The following is a 14532-nucleotide window of genomic DNA, read 5'->3' on the forward strand; positions in this document are numbered from 1 at the left end:
CTACGGAGCAGAACCGCATTGATTTAAGGTCCGGGGACCCCTGTATCTCTTTTGCATTTTATTCCCACGGTCACATGACACAGGACATTTAAAACACCCCCCACCACCTCCCCCCCAACACATACAGTACAGTAATGGGCAAAATAACTATTATCCAAAAATGGATAATAGCTCATTTGCCTATTATAAAATCAAACATTACTCAGTCAGCATAAATAAAGTAAATAAAACTAGCTACTTACCCCTGCCATCATGAAGGGCATGCTCGTCATAATCCTGGTCCATGTCCTCCATTGCCAGAAAAAATACGTCATCCCTTAAAGTGATGGGCCAGCAGGGACCACCTGAGGACCCCCGGATACCTGTGGGGACCACCTGAGGGCCACCAGACACCTGCAGGGACCACCTGAGGACCCCCAGACACCCACGGGGACTAACTGAGGACACCCAGACACCAGAAGGGACCACCTGAGGACCTGCCTCCAGACACCCGCGGGGACCACCTGAGGACACCCGCGGCCTCTGGTATCAATCATGTGGGGGTAGAGGAGGTGGGTATTAGTGTTTATTGTGGGTAGCGGGTGTGGGTGAAGGGGGTATTTGGCCCTTGGTGTGTAGCGGGAGGGTTTAACCCCTTCATTGCCTTCGCGGTTAGCCGCTAAGGTAATGAAGTTGCCTTTAAATGCATTTTTATTGCATGGGATTCATGATGGGGGTCTCCGGTGCTGATATTAATGGAAATCAGCTCCGGAGACCCCCAGCATCAATCCGATGCAGGAAAAATGTCCTGTCTCGCCGCCTCTCAGCAACTTTTCACCAGCCTCGCACCTGGCGTTAGGATTTTGGGAGAAACTCGCCATTCTAGAGCCGCGATAACCTAATCGCGGCTACTAGAATTGCACAAGTTTCAGAACCTGGCAATAAGTGGCTTATCGCCGCTCACCCGACGGCTGAAATTTGGGGCGATTCATGCCTTTATCGCCCACTTATCGAGACTTACTGAATAGCAGTAGGCATTTTGGCCAATAAGTGCTCAATAAGTGGCTTATCAACACTTATAGCATAGGCCCCAAAGTATCCATGTAAAAATGGGAAGAAAGCTAAAAGTGATACACCCTGTGGGTGCTTATTTGCATTTTAATACCCAGGTTCTTTGTATATAGGTATTGCATATACGGACGCCGGTCACGGTACAATAAGACATTAGGTAACGAATATAGTTTGTAATGGCACACTTATGAGTTAGTCAGGGTATAACAATTACCTTACCAATCAATCTTATGACCAATATATGTCAAAGTGTCTAATTCAGGGGAAACAAAAGCCAAAGTGCCAGCCCTTTCAGTATGTTGACCATCAATTACTGCAGACAGTTTCCTGTTATGTTGCTAAGCTTATCTTCGACCTTTAACTTTCCTAGTTTTCTCTATTTAAGTTCCTTTTATTCTGTTTCAGTTTATCACTAGTTGCTTTTTTTTAACACTCCTGTTCCCACACATGTAACAGTTGGATTCTCCCAAAGCTTCTCCCACATACTATTATCCATGACCTCATCTGTACATAGCATCTTCCTCGCCGCCCACCACTAGGTTATAAACGTGCTATAGATTTCTCCAGTTGTTCTCAACAAATTGCACTGTACTGTGTTATCACTTTGTGTCCAATATATCTATTTCTTTCCATCTCCATTTGTTCTCTTTTAATTATTTTTTCACTTATTACAAAATGACTCATCCTACTACATATGGGTGAGGAGATAATATTTTTTTTAATATGAATGAATATGCATAGATGCATACATTGCCTAGTACATGAAGTACTGACTCATCCGGGTGGCTAAGTGCCTGTAAGCTGTTTTTATTGACGCAAATATTAAATTTTCCATGATATTTATTGAGGCTGTTGTCCAAGAGATGTGTTGGCGCTGGCATGGTTATATCACATACACAGATTGCAGAATGAATGTTATGCAGCTTTACTTGGCTTAATAAACCACTTCCTTTCTGGCTGAATGTGCATTCAACAAATTGTCAGTTCGTGGCCTTACCTTGAGTGGTACAGTTACCTGTATAAATAACCCCTATCGGGTAAAACATATGGTTATTGTATACACATCATGTTTACTTTGCTTTGTTCATCCTTATCACATATCTAATTGGAAAGTGATTTTTCAGTTCTCTGTTTTTCTGTTTTGGAGAAATATCAAGATAAAATAGATTTTAACATAAATTTAAAAAGCAAAGAAAAATTGGGTATTTTCTAATGTGGAATTACCTATAAGTCTTTCCCCCTAATAAAGGCATAATGTGTAGCATATTAAGGGTGGGCGCTTTCACCTACAGTATGCTATGGCTACGGTTTCAAAAAGATTTTGTGTTTTTGTTTTCCTGGAATTTGATTGGTTTGGGTTTTGAACTTTTAAAAAAATATCAAAAGAAAACTCAAAATAAACAGGTCTTTTTTTACTTTTGAAAAAAATAATAAAATATTAAAACGTTAAACTTTTTTGCAAAGATTTGCTGGTTCTTTTGTTCACAAACTCAAAAGTTTAGCCAGTTTAATTAAAAAAATATATATATAAGCCAAAGTTTAACTTGAACTCCCGAAGGAACTTTGAAGTTCAGATTTCGAACACATGAACCTGACCACACTGCCCATAATGTGATATTTGTTGTGTTATTTGCAGTTAGGCCTACATTTATAACACACAAATGACTCGGAGAGTGGAACATTTTTCAGTGGGGTATTTTGAAGTGGAAAGTCAGGCAACTTAGAACATATTTGTATATATTTTTGAATGTATATAATGTTTTTTCACTGCTCGCTTAGGGCAGGAGCAAAGTAAACACCCTTTTCTGTTTTTCATGAAAAAAATCTATTGCTTGGACCTTTCTTGCACATACTGTGGTGAATGCATGGTATGATGTAGTTGCAATAACGATAAGAGTGAGAGAGGGATCACAGGCTTAAACAATAGGGCACTTATTACATTCTACTATGAAAACAAAACATGGTATTTACCACATCTTAGGTCTTCTGATTTGACTGAGTTCACCAAGCAACCTGCTTTTGTTTATACTGACAAGTTATTGTCCTATGACAATGTCTATTCAGTGATGTCCCCTACCAGAGCACTCAGTTCACGGTTTCAGTGTCAACCTATTTGTAGTATACAAAGCTGTTGTTACCGACACAGCTGAAAGCTATTTCATCCTAAGTATTATGGGTAGCGAAGGAAGGGGGGAGGGGTTAGGAAAGGAAAATTCCCGCTTCAGCCTGATAAGTGAGGTGTATTCACTGTGGTGCAATGGAATAATAGGCATAAGTAATAAAAAAGAAATCCCTTTTGAATGCACTCGCAGTGTAGTATGGTAAGTTGTATTCATAAAACCCTTTAATGGTAATGTTAAAAATTATTACTATAAGATTGGTGGTATTAAATCCATGGCCAATCTTAATTAGCAACTAACTAGTCATTAACAAATACAATAGGATAGAGAGTGGCAGTGTAAATAGTTACTGACCCTAGGTGTAATATATATGTACTTCTTCAATGAGGGATAGGAATAATCCTCTGAATAGTAAGATATATAGAACTAGTGTTATACACCTTGATAGATCCATACATAATTATTGATAAAGTTAGTACATTAGTCTCAAAAACTCTGGGGTGAACAATGCAACCCAGAGCACTAAATCACCAATAGGTGATAAACCAATATGGGAACAGACAAAAACTATTAAAAAGCTGCATAAAACACAGAGTGAAACCACCGCCTGAATATTGTATAGCTGTGGAGTCATGTGATGACTAGTTATTCAGCCAATATCCCTGTAATGACTAATTGCAAGAATAATATAGTATAGGAACAGGGCATATCAATTGTCTACTAAGGTAAGTTGAGATGTTTAATACTTACAGTAGACCATGATCAAAGACCAATAAGGTAGATGTATGTCTTAAAGTTGAAAGCACAATTGTATCTTTCACAGTGCTCCCTGTTCGTGAATAAGTATCCAATTCCCCCCACACATCACGGATTATTTATTTATTTATTTATAAAATATTTTACCAGGAAGTAATACATGGAGAGTTACCTCTCGTTTTCAAGTATGTCCTGGGCACAGAGTAAAACAAAATAATACATGATTACAAATACAGTTACATAAATGAACAAGGTATACATTATATACAAGACATTGCATGCACAGTTAAAGAAAATATATATTATGAGCGTATGAAACAGTTACAGACCAGATTAAAGTGTGAGACAGCCTTAGATTTGAAAGAACTTAAGCTGGTGGTGGATATGAGAGTCTCTGGTAGGTTGTTCCAGTTTTGGGGTGCACGGAAGGAGAAGGAGGAACGTCCGGATACTTTGTTGAGTCTTGGGACCATGAATAGTCTTTTGGAGTCTGATCTCAGGTGATAGGTACTGCATGTGGTAGGGGTGAGGAGCTTGTTCAGGTAGCTGGGTAGCTTGCCCAGAAAGTATTTGAGGGTGAGACAGGAAAGGTGAACTTTGCGCCTAGACTCTAGTGATGACCAATCTAGTTCTTTGAGCATTTCGCAGTGGTGTGTGTTGTAGTTGCATTGGAGAACAAAACGACAAATTGAATTGTAGAGGGTGTCAAGTTTGCTAAGGTGGGTTTGAGGAGCCGAGCCATATACTATGTCTCCATAGTCAATAATTGGCATTAGCATCTGCTGTGCAATACGCTTTCTGACCAGGAGACTTAGGGAGGATTTGTTCCTGTAAAGTACCCCTAGTTTGGCATAGGTCTTGGTTGTCAGGGTATCAATGTGCATCCCGAATGTTAAGTGGGAGTCAAACCATAAGCCCAGGTATTTAAAACTAGTGACAGGTGTTAGGGTGGTGTTAGCGTTGGTTCTAATCAGGAGCTCAGTCACTGGAAGCTTTACAAATTTAGTCTTGGTCCCAAATACCATTGTTACAGTCTTGTCAGTATTTAAAAACAGTTTGTTTTGGGAAATCCAGTTTTCGAGTCTCAAAAAGTCAGACTGAAGTATGTGTTGAAGGTCAGAGAGGCTATGGCTGTGTGCATATAGGATTGTGTCATCTGCATACATGTGTATTGAGGCTTCCTTACAAGCTGTGGGAAGATCATTAATGAACACTGAGAAGAGAAGGGGCCCCAGAACAGAGCCTTGCGGGACACCACAGGTGATATCCAGGGGGTTGGAGTTAGAGCCTGAGATGGACACATGTTGGGATCTTCCTGATAGGTAGGACTGAAACCAGTTTAAAGCATGTTTCCCTATTTCAGAGCTCTGGAGTTTGTTAAGCAGGATAACATGATCAACTGTGTCAAAAGCCTTTGCAAAATCTAGGAATACTGCACCAGTGAGTTGTCCCCGTTCCATTCCACACTGGATTTCATTGCAAACTTTTAGCAGGGTAGTTACGGTGGAGTGTTTGGGACGAAACCCAGACTGGAATTGGCTAGGGAAATTTGTCTTGGTGTAGAAATCGCTTAATTGGGAGTGGACACATTTTTCCATAACTTTGGATAGAATTGGGAGAAGTGAGATTGGCCTGTAGTTTGAGACAGTGTTTTTGTCCCCACTTTTGAAGATTGGGACAACTCTGGCAGTTTTCCAGGTCTTAGGGATATGGCCTGCAGACAGGATAGAGTTGACTATGGACGCAATTGGTTTGGCAATGGCAGGGGCACCAAGTCGTAGGAACCTAGATTGTAGTAAGTCAGGTCCACATTGGCTGCTTAGTTTTAATTTGAGGAGCGCTTGTATAATCTCCTCTTCAGATACTGGGCCAAATTGAAAATTGTGGGCAGTGTTGGGAGGGGGTGGGGCTATCTGCGTACTCCCAGGATGAGATTCAGATTTGTGGTTGGGCTGCGTTTCGCTAATAAGTTAGTGGCACACCCCACAAAGTAATCATTGAATGCATTTGCAATGTCAGTGGGGTTTGTCAGAGTAATATCCCCATTAGTGATATTACTTGGTTGTTGATGGTTAGGAGCCTGGAATATATTGTTGATAACCTTCCAGAAGTTAGCTGGGTTTGATGTATTTTGGTGGAGATTGTCAGAGTAATATTGTGCTTTTGCATACCTTGTTTGCCTTGTGCACACGTTCCGCAGGCATCTGTAGTGATTGAGATCCTTGGTAGTGCCAATTACTTTGTAGCTTTTCCACAAGGTATCTCTGAACTGGTAGAGTGCTATAAGGTCAGGTGTAACCCATGGAAGGTGGGCCCCCCGTACCCTTATTTTGCGTAGTGGAGCATGGGTATCGCAGAGTTTTAAGAACTCGGATTGGAAATAGTTGAGCGCAGAATCAGGGTCGGGAATTAAATCGATTCTGTGCCATGGGCAGTTGGTAAGGTCATCCAGAAACTGTTGTGGGTTAAAGTTTTTAAATGTTCTAGTGAGGAGAACTTTAGGGCTTGAATGGGGCGGTTTAATTTTCCTTACACAGTACACTATTGCATGGTCACTGAAAATATCAGGAAGGATGCCAGAGGATTGGATTCTGCTGGGGTTTGAGGAGAGAATCCAGTCTAGCAAGGAATGGTTATGCAACTTCAGGTTTATTCGTGTGGGTTGGGAAATTAGTTGCGATAGGTTAAGTGACTTGAGTTGTATCTGGATTTTGTGGTTTTTAGGGTCAAGCCAATTGAAGTTGAAATCCCCTAGAACTAGCAGCTCACTCTTCTCATTCAGAGAGGAAATGGAGGCAAGAAATTGGGTGATATCAGTCAAGGATTGTAGAGGGGCTTTAGGGGGGCGGTAGATGCCAGCAAGCAAGATGGGCTTAGAAAGGGGAGGCAGATTTTGCCAACTAGAGTTTCAAAAGAGGGTGGACTTGGTGGGCAATGTAACAGTGTAAATTGTAAGGTGTCTGCAATATAAAATAACACCCCTCCTCCTCTCTTTGACCTATCTCTCCTAAAAATGGAGTATCCCTGAATGGCGATATTTGCATCAGGGGTTTTAGAGGATAGCCAGCTTACGAACAAACCGCTGCAGCATTTTGCAATTGTGTATTCAAACAGTGTAGTTGGAACACCTAAACGGCACACTACTTTGCAGTAAGCTGTATGTAACCGATCTAATCCGGATATTTAGAGTCAAATAACCCAAAAATGCGCAGTTGCACACAGGCACACTTAGAGGCCTATGTAGAATGCTCCAATAAGTCACTTCTCGCCACGTTTTCGGCAAAAAAGCCTACTGCTATTCAGTAAGCCCCGATAATTTGGCGATAAGAGCAAAAATCGCCGTTTTTTCTTGCCGACAGTTTTTCAAACACGCTCAATTCTATAAGCCCCGATCAGCTTATCACGGCTGATCGCCACATAGAATTGAGATTTCTTCTCCAAATCATGCCGCCACAAAAAGTTTGCAAGAAGGTGGGGAGAAGAGGCGAAACGGCACTTACAAAATAAAATGCATTTTTCGTGCATCGGATTGATGCCGGGAGACTCCGGAGCTAATAGCCAGCCGGGTATCCAAGCTTAATATCAGCACCGGAGACCCCCGGCATGAATCCGATGCATGGAAAATGCATTTACCGGGAACTTCATTACCTTAGCGGCTAACCGCTAAGGCAATGAAGGGGTTGACCACCAGTGCCATGCTTATTGTGGGTAGAGGGGGTGGGTGAAGGTGGTATTTGGCTCTTGGTGGGTATTTAAGCCTTGCAGTGGGGGGGGGTTTGCTGGTGGAGTTAACTCCTTCATTACCTTAGCAGTTAATACATAAAGCCATTCTGCCACCCTGCCCCCGCTACACACCCGGGAGGCCTAACCATCTACCCCGGACCCACTATACCCACCCTGTACCCATTCAGGGCATAGTAGTACATCATACCCATATAATATGTGCATCATAAGCCACTATAGCACTCAATGGGCACCTATCCAAAATACATGAAGGCCCAAAAGACACAATAATAAAACATACAAATGCACCTAAACACCCCAATTCAATAAATAAAAACACTAGCCAACCAATGTAATTAATAAAAGCACTAACCAACAAAACAATGAATTAATTTAACCATTAACCAACAAAACTATTAATTAATAAAACAAGTAGGCAACACAACCATTAAAACCAGGAACCAACACAAGACATCATAAATTCAATTAGAAAATCAATCATAAAATATTAAATATAATGCAGCAAAATGACAAACAATTACATCCACATAATAAACAGAAATAGAAAAAAATCACACTCAATACATTGCAAGCAATGACTTAAAAAAGCATGGGCTAATAATGTATTCATCTGTACCCTAAAGAGGTACAAATAAATACATTATCAGTCAATGGGCAATGAAAAATATAAAAAAAATACATATCCAATCGAAAAACCTGTAAAAAAATACATTTACATACATTCCATATTTTACTTACCTTTAGAAGCGTTGGCCCTCCGACTCCCGGGTAATCAGGAAGCTCACGTACCGCCAAGGCCTCAAACCCATCCGATGCCATCCGCCATGAAGATCCAGATCAGGTACCCCAATTCTTCTTTGTTTTATCTTCAATCCACTTCTATCTTCTTCTGTAAATATGTCTTTATTTTTTTAATCTTCTTTCTTCATCTGTCAATCCAAAAACCCAATGGCAGATCCACAACACGATGTTGTCTCGTCGGCTTCTTGGGCTCAAATGAGGCATGACGGCCTTAAATATGGCATGTGACGTCACATTTGGGAGGGAAGTGGTTCAACAGCCATCTGATTGGCTGTCAAAACCATGTGCCTTTTTTGACAATGACGTCATTTAAAGGGAATGAAGCCAGCCAATCAGAATGGCTGTGCTTAATTTCCCTTTAAGATGACGTCACAAAATCCAAGATGTCTGGCGTCACATGGTATTTCAGCCAATCAGATTGTGGGAACTATATCCCCAAAATGATTGGTTGTCGTAGACCATATGACTCCCTTTTGATGACATCACATCCTTTCCCAAAAATTACTCACATGGTCTAATACAGCCAATCAGATTGGAGATATAGTTCCCACAATCTGATTGGCTGAAATACCATGTGACGCCAGACATCTTGGGTTTTGTGACGTCATCTTAAAGGGTGTTTGTTGTGTTTGTGTGTGTGTGTGTGTGTTATAAATACGTTTGAATTAAATAAATAAATTAATACTTTAATAAATTATTTATTAACATTGTACATGCTGTGACAGAAACCAGGGGTTGGTAATAAACTCCATATACAGGGCTCCCAGGATACTGAACAGTTTCTGTCCTGTCTAAGCTGAACAGGGCAGCCTCGTGGTACAGGCACTCCATTCCACAGTTTGTCTGCTGCCTGTTTTCTGTCACCTGTCATGCTGATTAGAGTTCAGGTATATAAGACCTGTTTCCTGTTTCCTCTGGGCCCCCGCCCAAGAGCCTGGAAGGCTGCTGAACTGCAGAGGGGTGAGAAAGCCTCTTTCCCAAATCGCTTCATTCATTCTGTTAGTTTGTCTAAAGACTGCAAAGGTACTTATTTTGTTGGTGGAAGTGGACAAGCCACTTCCAACTCTGAGTCAGGGACATCTAAGTTTAAGTTATCGCTCAGACGAGCAGCTTTTTGTTTGGCTTTGTTTTCTGTTTAAACTGTGGCAGTCTCAGTGCCTGGGACTGAATAAACCAGGCATAGCCTGTTTAAAGGAACAGTACGTGACGTCTCATCATTTAACCTACCCTAAAAGGCCGTGTTCTAACAGTCCCGGACAGACGGCGGAGCCCCGGAGTAAGCCGTTTGTCACATATGGTGGAGAATGCGGGCAGAACACTAAAAGGTCTGGGGGTTAAAGAACTTTAAAGAAAAAAAAAAAAAAAGGTTTTTTTTTTTCTCTCTCTCCAAACAAGATGGAAGACGTGGTGACTGCGCTGGTACGCAATGTCGCTGTCCAGAGAGACGCGAATGAAGCCCTGCAACAGGCGAATGCAAACCAGCAAGAGACAAACCGCTTGCTGAAAGAGGAGCAACAGCGGTTCGCTCAGGGCTTACAGCAGGAACTCGAGATCCTGAGGGAGACTATCAGTAACCTTCCACTGGCAGCGGCAGCCCCAGTTCCGAAAATGACCAGGGCAAGCCACTACCTTCAGAAGATGGGACCCTCGGATGATGTGGAAGCCTATCTTCTCACGTTTGAACGCACGGCACAGAGAGAGGGATGGCCAGAAGCTGAGTGGGCGGGTCTAATCGCACCCTTCCTAAGCGGCGAACCCCAGAAGGCTTACTTTGATCTAGAGCCAGCCGAAGCTAACGTCTATGCAAAATTGAAGTTCGAGATCCTCGCCCGCCTCGGCGTAACCACGGCTGTTCGCGCCCAAAGGTTTCACGCATGGTCCTTCATGATGGATAAAGCCACCCGAAGCCAGATGTATGACCTCATCCACCTCGCCCGGAAGTGGCTACAACCCGAGATCAACTCAGCAAGCCACATCGTGGAACGGTTGGTCATGGACCAGTTCTTGAGGAAACTTCCCTCTGCCTTACGCCATTGGGTCAGTCAGAGTGACCCCCACAATGCGGATGAGCTTGTGGCCCTCGTAGAAAGGTACAATGCAGCAGGAGAGCACCCGCAACCCACAGTCGTGGAGCAACCCCACTACCCGAGGTTCCAGGACTCTTCCAGAGACGGTAAAAGGGTACCGGGGTTAAGGGGAGCTGAAGAGCGGCGACCACCTTCACGCAGCACCAGCAACAGTGGTTCGCACACTAAGGGCAATAGCCAACATGGGGAGCCGGGAAAAGGCTCTAAGTGGGACACAGACTATGTACCTAAATGTGTAAATTGTCATGAGAGGGGCCACACAGCAAAAATCTGCCCACTAAATGATGAGCCCATGCAATGCAACAGCGTGGAACCTTATTCGCTGTTGTCCCAATGTATGGGCCCTAGCCCAGAGGACCCCTTGAATAACCATCTGTGGGCATTTGTAAAGGTTAATGGTAAGAGGGTTCGGGCACTTCTTGACTCTGGGACTAGTGTCCGAATACCTATTGCCCATTAAGAAGAAACAGGTAAACAGTTCACAAAGAGTGGCAATTTGTTGTATACATGGGGATAATCATGAATATTCCACGGTTGATGTTTTTTTTGAAACAGAATTTGGTTCTTTAGATTTCAAGGTGGGTGTTGTACCCAAACTGGCACATGATGTGTTAATAGGGACCGACTTTCCCCATTTTCTAAAAATGTGGTCCCCAGCTCAGAATAGCGCCCAGAGTTCAATAGCAGACCATAACGAAGTGTTAGAAGAAACAAATCCTTTCCCTTTTTCAGAAATGGAGGTTGACGAGGGCCCAAATAAGAAAGGGGAAAAGGAGGAGTGCTGTGAAATTCCCTTCCCCATCACTACTTTGGTAGGGAATACCCCAAATCAAGATGTTGATCAGGCACTTACCACCCCAGTACAGGATAAGACCCTCGCTGACCTAGAGGTCAGTCCTGGGAGTTTTAAGAAGGCCCAGTGGGAGGACCCCACATTAGCGGTAGCAAGGGGAAATATACGGGACCAGAATAGTACTCATGGCCAACCAGATAGGTCACTTGCTTACCCCTACTTCGAGGTAGAGAACGACCTAGTATATCGGGTTGATAAAAGAAAATCAGTTACAACTAAACAATTGTTGGTACCACGGACATTCCGTAACGTAGTATTACACCTCGCACATAGTCATCCATTGGGGGGACACCTAGGGGTGGAAAAGACAAAAGAAAAGGTTCTCCGAAGCTTTTATTGGCCTGGGGTTCTGGCAGAAATTACAAACTATTGTTCCTCATGCCCAGAATGTCAGATCACCGCCCCGTTCAAAGCATACCGCAGCCCATTGGTACCCCTTCCCATAATAGAGGTACCATTTGACCGGATTGCTATGGATCTAGTAGGACCCCTAATAAAGTCTGCTAGGGGACATCAGCATATATTGGTAATATTAGATTATGCTACCCGATATCCGGAGGCAGTTCCCCTACGTAGCACCTCTGCTAAAAACATAGCAAAAGAGTTAGTACTTCTGTTTTCCCGGGTCGGAATTCATAAAGAGATCTTATCTGACCAGGGAACACCATTTATGTCCCAAGTAACAAAAGAGCTATGTAAACTCCTAAAAATCAAGCATCTCAGAACCTCAGTCTATCATCCACAAACAGATGGTTTAGTGGAAAGGTTCAATAAAACCTTAAAGAGCATGTTACGCCGGGCGGTCGATAAGGATGGGAAAAACTGGGACTGTTTGTTACCATACCTGTTATTTGCCATTAGGGAAGTTCCCCAGTCATCCACAGGCTTCTCCCCGTTTGAACTATTGTATGGCCGACATCCAAGGGGCTTACTGGATATAGCCAAAGAAACTTGGGAACACGAGGTTACCCCTTACAGAAGTGTAATAGAGCATGTTGCCCAAATGCAGGACCGCATTGCTGCAGTCCTACCCATAGTGAGGGAACACATGGAGAAAGCTCAAGAAGCACAAAGGAATACGTATAATAAGGGTGCTAGGGTCAGAATTTTTTTTCCAGGTGATAGGGTACTAGTTCTGGTTCCCACCGTGGAGAGTAAATTCCTTGCTAAATGGCATGGGCCATATGAGGTCTTGGAAAGAGTGGGAGAAGTAAATTATAGGGTAAGGCAGCCAGGTAGGAGGAAACCTGAGCAAATTTACCATATAAACCTACTCAAGCCCTGGAAAGATAGAGAGGTCTTGTTAACCCTAGTACCCCCAGGTCCGTCAGAGAATCAAGAAACTGACCCAGAGGTTAGCATAGCTGAAACACTGTCCGTGCATCAGAAACGAGAGGTCCAGAGTTTAGTGAGAAGGAACAAAGAAATCTTCTCTACACAGCCAGGTAAAACTAACGTAATTAAACATGACATAGTCTCTGAACCGGGGGTCCGAGTTAACCTTAAACCGTACCGAATCCCAGAGGCCAAGAGAGAGGCTATAAGTTTAGAGGTTAAAAAAATGCTAAAACTAGGCGTAATTGAGGAATCCCAAAGTGGGTGGAACAGCCCTATAGTTTTAGTCCCAAAGCCAGACGGTACAACAAGGTTTTGTAATGACTACCGGAAACTAAACGCGGTGTCAAAATTTGATACTTATCCTATGCCCAGGGTGGATGAACTTGTAGAGAGACTGGGCAAAGCCCGATATCTCACAACCCTAGACCTAACAAAAGGGTACTGGCAGGTTCCCCTCACAGAAAGGGCAAAAGAAAAAACAGCCTTCTCAACCCCAGACGGCCTCTTTCAATATAAGGTGCTGCCTTTTGGCTTACATGGAGCTCCCGCCACATTCCAAAGAATGATGGATAAAATTTTAAAACCACATGTTCGGTACGCTGCCGCCTACCTGGATGATGTGGTAATCCATAGTGAAGATTGGCAGTCCCACCTTCCAAAGGTCCAAGCTGTGCTCGACGCTGTTCGGTCTGCTGGACTAACTGCTAACCCCGCTAAATGCACTATTGGTCTGGAGGAGGCCAAGTATCTGGGGTATTCTATTGGTAGAGGGTTACTCAAACCACAAACACTCAAAGTAGAGGCGATACAAAATTGGCCAAGGCCAGTCACAAAAAAACAAGTAAGGACCTTTTTGGGGTTAATTGGCTACTATAGGAGGTTTATTCCCAATTTTGCAACTAAGGCAACCCCACTAACCGACCTCACAAAAGCAAGAGGACCGCTAATGGTAAAGTGGTCCCCCGAAGCCGAACAGGCCTTTAGAAGCCTGAAAGAAGCTCTCTGTGCCCAACCAGTGTTGGTCACACCTGACTTCTCCAAAGAGTTCGTAGTCCAAACCGACGCATCTGAGGTAGGGCTGGGGGCGGTACTCTCCCAGGAGTCTCAAGGGGAGGAGCACCCCATCCTTTATTTAAGTAGGAAACTAAATCCCCAGGAGAAAAATTACTCCATAGTCGAGAAAGAGTGTCTCGCAATAAAGTGGGCTGTAGAGACACTCAAGTATTATCTGTTGGGGAGAAAGTTCCGATTGGTCACAGATCATGCACCCCTTACCTGGATGTGTCAAAATAGGGAGAAGAACGCTAGGGTGACCAGGTGGTTCCTAAGCCTACAGCCCTTTAAATTTTCTGTGGAACACAGGTCGGGGCACAAACATGGCAATGCCGACGGGTTGTCAAGGATGCACTCCCTAATATCCATGGTCGCTCACCCCTCGAGGTCTGAGCTGGGGGGGAGGATATGTGACAGAAACCAGGGGTTGGTAATAAACTCCATATACAGGGCTCCCAGGATACTGAACAGTTTCTGTCCTGTCTAAGCTGAACAGGGCAGCCTCGTGGTACAGGCACTCCATTCCACAGTTTGTCTGCTGCCTGTTTTCTGTCACCTGTCATGCTGATTAGAGTTCAGGTATATAAGACCTGTTTCCTGTTTCCTCTGGGCCCCCGCCCAAGAGCCTGGAAGGCTGCTGAACTGCAGAGGGGTGAGAAAGCCTCTTTCCCAAATCGCTTCATTCATTCTGTTAGTTTGTCTAAAGACTGCAAAGGTACTTATTTTGTTG

At 43.4% G+C, this 14532-nt stretch overlaps 1 long non-coding RNA gene across 2 annotated transcripts in view; it reads left to right on the forward strand.

Moving 5' to 3' along the window:
* Positions 1-304: 304 nt before the first annotated feature.
* LOC142493246 (uncharacterized) overlaps positions 305-14532 on the forward strand; it is a 48122-nt gene continuing 33894 nt past the window's right edge. For both annotated transcript variants that reach the window (XR_012801051.1, XR_012801050.1), the window contains exons 1-2: positions 305-551; positions 8415-8511. This is a non-coding gene — a long non-coding RNA (uncharacterized LOC142493246). The remainder of the gene's footprint in view (positions 552-8414; positions 8512-14532) is intronic.

Source organism: Ascaphus truei, chromosome 4, assembly GCF_040206685.1.
Source record: "Ascaphus truei isolate aAscTru1 chromosome 4, aAscTru1.hap1, whole genome shotgun sequence".
Lineage (NCBI taxonomy): Eukaryota > Metazoa > Chordata > Amphibia > Anura > Ascaphidae > Ascaphus > Ascaphus truei.